This window comes from Ylistrum balloti, unplaced genomic scaffold (genome assembly GCF_031769215.1).
Source record: "Ylistrum balloti isolate Yb309-2 unplaced genomic scaffold, AGI_CSIRO_Ybal_v1 Utg372340, whole genome shotgun sequence".
Taxonomy (NCBI): Eukaryota; Metazoa; Mollusca; class Bivalvia; order Pectinida; family Pectinidae; genus Ylistrum; species Ylistrum balloti.
Genome location: NW_026783074.1, coordinates 34224 through 42096, shown reverse-complemented (window position 1 = coordinate 42096; position 7873 = coordinate 34224).

Below are 7873 nucleotides of genomic sequence, written 5' to 3'. Positions count from 1 at the left end.
AATAGCCTTGTCGAAACGACGAGACATACACTTGACGGGATCAATTTGATTGATTCATTGGTAAGACGAACTTCAATATTTCGTCAAAATACCATTTCAGTACTATCGAATCCTTCTCCAAGACGAAACAAAATACCAATATTAATCCCAGCACTCTACCTAGACTTTCGGGTAGTTCAGCTATGTATAACTTTTGTTAATTGGCAAAAAAACTTTGATAAAAAATAGATAATAAAATCCTAAAATAGCACGTTGTATTGTACACCTGTTCCCACGAGCTGCCAAAATGGCGATCACGTGCACAAGCACAACACACCGGTGACGGTAAAAAAAAAGAAAAACAAGAAGGGATATATGTAAATACAACGAAATTTCACCAAATTCTTACACAAAATGTAAAGAATGGCGGTGTTCGGTTACATACTGGACCCTCTAGGGATGCTCCCAGCTCCTAACTTATAAGTGATACAGCGCTTTTGGAGACAAGTCCGTTTACTTTAAAAGTCAAGAGTCAAGAAAGCGCTGTCGTGTCACGTCAGGTTAAACTAAGGGCGATAACTCCCAGAGTTGTTTTCACTTCAAACACCTTATATGCAAATGAGCCCACACCCTGCCAGGCGACTTCAAGAAGCAAATATAAGTAATACGCTAAAGGGTGGATGGTGGGAGTGTCCTTGCTTACAATGGACTTTGCCTTCTTCAAATGGCACTTTGTCGAAATTGTCACATCCTCGCTTCCAATCGGCAAGGAACCTTTTCACCATACCAGTGATAAAAGGTTGGACAGTGCACGGGATCATATATTAATAGCAATTTAAGTAATACTACTTACACTTGATATACATATCCATTCAGACAATCAAAGTGGAAAATAGCGTATAACCAGTGCGCCACTAGACCAACCTTGTGATGATAATGAGGATGATGCAACGGTGTCCAGAAGGAAAAGAAGTTGATGATGTCAAACATTGCTATATGTTCATATGTCTCCGTGTGTCTTGTTAAAATCTTGTACAATTAGGTAAAATTGAAGAAAAAAATAAAAATAGAAAAACAAACAAAACAAAAGAAGAAGAAAAAACAAAAACAAAAAAATACGCTTCAGTGAATATATCGATTCGTCGTTTAAAATGTGCAATTTTTATTTATCACATTGCTTGCATTTAGGCAGTGACTATTTCATATGACGCGTACACTCATGGTTATACGTAGATATATGTTGTAGCCTCCGTAATAGTACGGTACATAACATATCAGACAAGACCAAATTGATATTTGCCGTTGGCATTGTCTGGGTACAATCTATCCCTTACCGTTCTTTAGGCATATATGACGATCACGAGGATACACTTGATGACCACGAGGACACACCCGATGACCGTGAGTGATGACAACGTGTATCTGTCTCTCAGAAATCGGTTAATGGATTAACTCATGTCTTACTGCAGTTCAGACACAATAAACTACATGGTAGATGCTGCTCTTACATGACTTCAAAATCGCTGGGAACGCGATGTTGGAATTGACCATCTAAAGCCAGTGATAATAGCTCTGCTATTGTGGTTGTCAAATTGTACTAAACACATGTTTATTTGAAATTCGGGTTTTTGTGAAATCGGTTAAAAAGTCTTCATCGTCACAAAACATCATGACTATCATTTTTTAGTTACAGATTCTGAGGTTTGTTAGATAAATGTGACATTGTCTATAAAAACGTCTGCAGTGCACAGGGCTGATACTGATGTCGATCGGAGGAGTGATCAATATACAGGGTTTTAGTGCGAGCCCATGTCGTTTAGACCCAAAGGGACACAATAGAGAGGTATATGTGTAATGTTGAACTGTGCTACCCGAATAAATTATACTTTTTAGCATGAACTCTCTGCGGGAAAAACTTGCAGTTTTAAGGAACGCCTACTAACTTTTATTTAAATAAAGACTGATAAGACAGCTAGATATCAAGGAAAGCTCTTAGTACCATCCTAACATCATCACACGCCGAGGACACTAAAAGTACCAGATCTGCAATTGGATTTGATTTCATGAATATTTTTGTTCTTAAACGCGATGTAACCTGGCCGAGCAATTGCCACAAACAACAACAAAACAATAAATATTTACAAATATATTACACTAGTTACAAAGTTTACAATACATTTTTTTGTGTTTTTTACTGTGTACGATAACATTCACTCACATTTCATCCGACCATGCATTAGGTTTCACACTAAGCTTTCAAACCATACAATTTACACGATTCTACACCTAAAGTCTTTGTAGCGTCACATATCACAGTTGATAAATATCACAGATGGAAAAGCAGCAATGATCAGTTCGATACAATGTCAAGGTCTATCTTCAGAATGTACACATCTCCATATACACCAGTACTGACGGTTGCCTCCAAGGATATGATCTTTCCTTTGCCGATGGCTTCAGTAAAGTATATGAAACATAGTTTTCATACAAATTTCCAAGAGAGGTAACAAATATATTGTCACAAAACAAAGTCCCACCGATCTGAACTACGTCAACACCCTTACTCCATCACAGTTCCGGTTATTTTATTGTAATGGCCACACAGTTCCTAAAAAACCCTTGTCGAATCGAGACATACACTTGACGGGATCAATTTCATTCATTCATTGGTAAGATGAACTTAAATATTGTGTCAAAGTACCATTTCAGTACGATTGAATCTTTCTCCGAGACGTAACAAAAATCAATACCTGGCGGATAGTTCTGAAATGTATAGCATTTGTTTATTGTAAAAAAAACTTATAAAAATACACAATAAAACCCTAAACTAGCCCACTGTGTTGTACACGTGTTCCCACGAGCTGCCAAAATGGCGACCACATGCACGAGCACAACAAACCAGTGATGAAAAATTAAAAAGGAAATATCGAAATACAACGAAGTTTCGCCAAATTCTGACACCAAACGTAGAGAATGTATTCGGTTTACATACTCAGGGACTAGCCCAGCAGAAATGTGTAAGTCCAGACGAAGGGTCTTGTGCCGCCTAGGCCCCAAGAGGGTCCAGAGCAGGGCCCTGGTAGGGGGATCAGTGGGGCTAAGCCCCCCGACGGAAAATGAATTTAATGATTTCAAAGATGTTTTGAATCATTTTCTGAAACAGTTTTTTTTTTTTTTTTTTTGTTTATTTAACAACAAATATTCAACCCCTGACTAAATAAAAGCTAACTTTCTGTTCTTTTGATTCGCGAAAATGTCCATGACAATTTCCGTATCTTGGTTACATGTACCTTCGGTCTTTGATGTGTCACTTTTAGTGCGGTCACTCAATCCGACTTTATTTTATTTGAAAAAACTTGTCGATCGACATCTGTAATCCTGAAGCCTTCCTCATTCTGAAAATTTGCACTTTAACAACATTATAATCGGAAACGTTGAAATGATAGTAAAAAGTAGAATAGTATGACGTGTATAAAGTTCCGGAAAACAATGCGCTAGGCCTAGTTATTTATTTATCAAAAATATTAGATATTTATTTTCAACCTTAGATTGGTTATTTTGTCCGACATACTCTATGCACGGATTGCTTTATGTGTAAGCCCGGGCTTTTTCTTTCTATGGAAGCTTCGTCCCTGATACTGGACCTTCTAGAGTTGCTTCCAGCTCCTAACTAATAAGTGATACAGCAGTTTTGGAGACGTGTCACGTCAGTTCATACTAAGGGCGATAACTCCCACAGTTTTCACTACAAACACCTTGTATGCAAATGAGTCTACACCCACACAGGCGACTTCAAGAAACAAATATAATTAATACACCAAAGGGTGGATGGTGGGAGAGTTATTGCTTAGAAAGGAGTTTGCCTTCTTCAAATAGCAATATTTCCAATTTGTACATTATCGGCTGTGAAGCTTATCGCTCTACAAATGAAAATGAAACGGCGCGTGGCATGATGTTTTTTAAGTAAAACTACTCGCACTTCATGTAGATACGCGGGCGTTCGTACTATCGAAGGAAATCGGGGGAAATCCGTTCAAACAATCCAAGTAAAAGATAGTATGTAACCAGTGCACCACCCGACCAACCTTGTGATGATAATGAAGATGGTTGTGATGATGATGCAACGGTGTTTAGAAGGAAAAGAAGTTGATGACGTCACACATTGCTACATGTGGATATATCGCCGTGTGTCTTCTTAAAATCTTGTACAATTTAAAGAAAATTGAAAAAAAAAAAAAAAACAAAAACAAAACAAAACAAGAAACACGCTTTAGTGAATTAATCAATTCGTATGAATTCGTAAGTATCAATATTCAGTATGCGGACTAAATCTGTGTACAGATGTTAACTGTACCACATTACTTTGTACACTATGTGAGGGTGGATTGCTAACACTCTAAAGTAGCGCGTTTAGGCAACACGCTTAGGTGACCTGCTAGAGTAAAACGCTAAGATAACACGCTAATATAAAAGGGGAAGATATCGGTTCACGTTAGTTACAATGTAGTATATTGTGTATTGTCCAGTCCAACTCCAAGTCCTTACTCCAAAAAAAGGAGAAAATAAGTATAACACACCTTACTGAAAAAAACAGCCATGGAGATAACAGAAAATAATGCCAAAAATACAGTATAATAGTGATACAAATGTGAAGCATACAATCAATCATCACTAGCATGCATGTTTAAATCGATAATCCATAGATAATGCAACAGTGAAAAGTTCCATTTTTTTTTTTTTTTTTTTACTTGGGCCAGTATGTATAGTCTGGAACTAAGGCATTTATATTGTTGATTGTTTTTATTAGGATTTTCGGGCATTCATTGTTTTTTTTTTTTTTTTTTTTTGTTTTTTTGTTTTTTTTTTTTTTTTTTTTTTTGCGAAGATCCTGCCGTCTCTCCTCAAGAAGGAAAACAGTTTCTTGTCATGTCTAAGACGGTTTAGCTCATTAACAATAGTTTGTTGCGATTTTGTCAAAGACTCGACAATGATAATACCCGACCCTTTAAGTTCCTTTTTGGAGTCAATTTTTTTTTCTCTGTCAGTGTAACGAACGAAACGGATGACGTCTGATGCATTCCCGTTCCTGATAGGGCCTATCAGATGACATCTGAATGTTGTTGTACCTGGATTCCTAATCGTAGGTCACCTAGCACCTAGCATTGAAGGTACGGGCGTCTTGCCCTTGGGGCACAGGAACATTGAGAAACTTTAGACAAGTTCTCCGTGAATACTGTTCATGCTCGTCCAGTATATTACTGTGGGAGTATAACTGACTTTCAAGCTGTTGGATTTTATCATGAATGTCTCTGGATTTCAACTGTGTTTTGTAATAAAGTTAAGTTTTCATTAATAACTGGCCCGATATTTTCTTTTACACAGGAATTAAGTGTAGATTTGAAACATGATTTGTCACTGATGACATTTTTAGAGCATCTTCAATTTGTGGCGCAAACTGGGTAGATAGAGTCTTGGTTATGACTGAAGCGACAAGCTTAGATACAGGTCCGATTAAGGCATCCACAAGACTGCTGATAAAAGTGGGATCAGAAGAATCAATGGCTAGAGCAAAACCTGCGTTACTGTCAGGCTGAGTGGGTGGGGCCGCGGCGGGAGTTTCAAAATTGGGGTGTAACATTAAGATGTTTTTTGGCCACAGATTCATCATTTATATCAGGTGATGAGACAAAAGAAAGTCTCTTGATACCAACACTTTGAACAGGAGTGGTATAAGTTACGGCTTGGTCGTGAGACATTGTGGTCTCACTTACCTCACTCGGACGAGCCTTGGCGAGCACCTGGTCCGTGCTAAGTCCTGTATTGGATATATCCTTTGTTTGGGAACGAGTAAAGAAAAGTTCCAAATACTGGTATGAAACATAGTTTTCATACAAATTTCCAAGAGAGGTAACAAATATATTGTCACAAAACACCAAAATCCACAAATAAACAAGAAAAAAAAATTAGGAATGATCCATAAATTAGAAAAAAAGTCCCACCGATCTGAACTACGTCAACACCCTTACTCCATCACAGTTCCGGTTATTTTATTGTAATGGCCACACAGTTCCTAAAAAACCCTTGTCGAATCGAGACATACACTTGACGGGATCAATTTCATTCATTCATTGGTAAGATGAACTTAAATATTGTGTCAAAGTACCATTTCAGTACGATTGAATCTTTCTCCGAGACGTAACAAAAATCAATACCTGGCGGATAGTTCTGAAATGTATAGCATTTGTTTATTGTAAAAAAAACTTATAAAAATACACAATAAAACCCTAAACTAGCCCACTGTGTTGTACACGTGTTCCCACGAGCTGCCAAAATGGCGACCACATGCACGAGCACAACAAACCAGTGATGAAAAATTAAAAAGGAAATATCGAAATACAACGAAGTTTCGCCAAATTCTGACACCAAACGTAGAGAATGTATTCGGTTTACATACTCAGGGACTAGCCCAGCAGAAATGTGTAAGTCCAGACGAAGGGTCTTGTGCCGCCTAGGCCCCAAGAGGGTCCAGAGCAGGGCCCTGGTAGGGGGATCAGTGGGGCTAAGCCCCCCGACGGAAAATGAATTTAATGATTTCAAAGATGTTTTGAATCATTTTCTGAAACAGTTTTTTTTTTTTGTTTATTTAACAACAAATATTCAACCCCTGACTAAATAAAAGCTAACTTTCTGTTCTTTTGATTCGCGAAAATGTCCATGACAATTTCCGTATCTTGGTTACATGTACCTTCGGTCTTTGATGTGTCACTTTTAGTGCGGTCACTCAATCCGACTTTATTTTATTTGAAAAACTTGTCGATCGACATCTGTAATCCTGAAGCCTTCCTCATTCTGAAAATTTGCACTTTAACAACATTATAATCGGAAACGTTGAAATGATAGTAAAAAGTAGAATAGTATGACGTGTATAAAGTTCCGGAAAACAATGCGCTAGGCCTAGTTATTTATTTATCAAAAATATTAGATATTTATTTTCAACCTTAGATTGGTTATTTTGTCCGACATACTCTATGCACGGATTGCTTTATGTGTAAGCCCGGGCTTTTTCTTTCTATGGAAGCTTCGTCCCTGATACTGGACCTTCTAGAGTTGCTTCCAGCTCCTAACTAATAAGTGATACAGCAGTTTTGGAGACGTGTCACGTCAGTTCATACTAAGGGCGATAACTCCCACAGTTTTCACTACAAACACCTTGTATGCAAATGAGTCTACACCCACACAGGCGACTTCAAGAAACAAATATAATTAATACACCAAAGGGTGGATGGTGGGAGAGTTATTGCTTAGAAAGGAGTTTGCCTTCTTCAAATAGCAATATTTCCAATTTGTACATTATCGGCTGTGAAGCTTATCGCTCTACAAATGAAAATGAAACGGCGCGTGGCATGATGTTTTTTAAGTAAAACTACTCGCACTTCATGTAGATACGCGGGCGTTCGTACTATCGAAGGAAATCGGGGGAAATCCGTTCAAACAATCCAAGTAAAAGATAGTATGTAACCAGTGCACCACCCGACCAACCTTGTGATGATAATGAAGATGGTTGTGATGATGATGCAACGGTGTTTAGAAGGAAAAGAAGTTGATGACGTCACACATTGCTACATGTGGATATATCGCCGTGTGTCTTCTTAAAATCTTGTACAATTTAAAGAAAATTGAAAAAAAAAAACAAAAACAAAAAAAAAACAAAACAAGAAACACGCTTTAGTGAATTAATCAATTCGTATGAATTCGTAAGTATCAATATTCAGTATGCGGACTAAATCTGTGTACAGATGTTAACTGTACCACATTACTTTGTACACTATGTGAGGGTGGATTGCTAACACTCTAAAGTAGCGCGTTTAGGCAACACGCTTAGGTGACCTGCTAG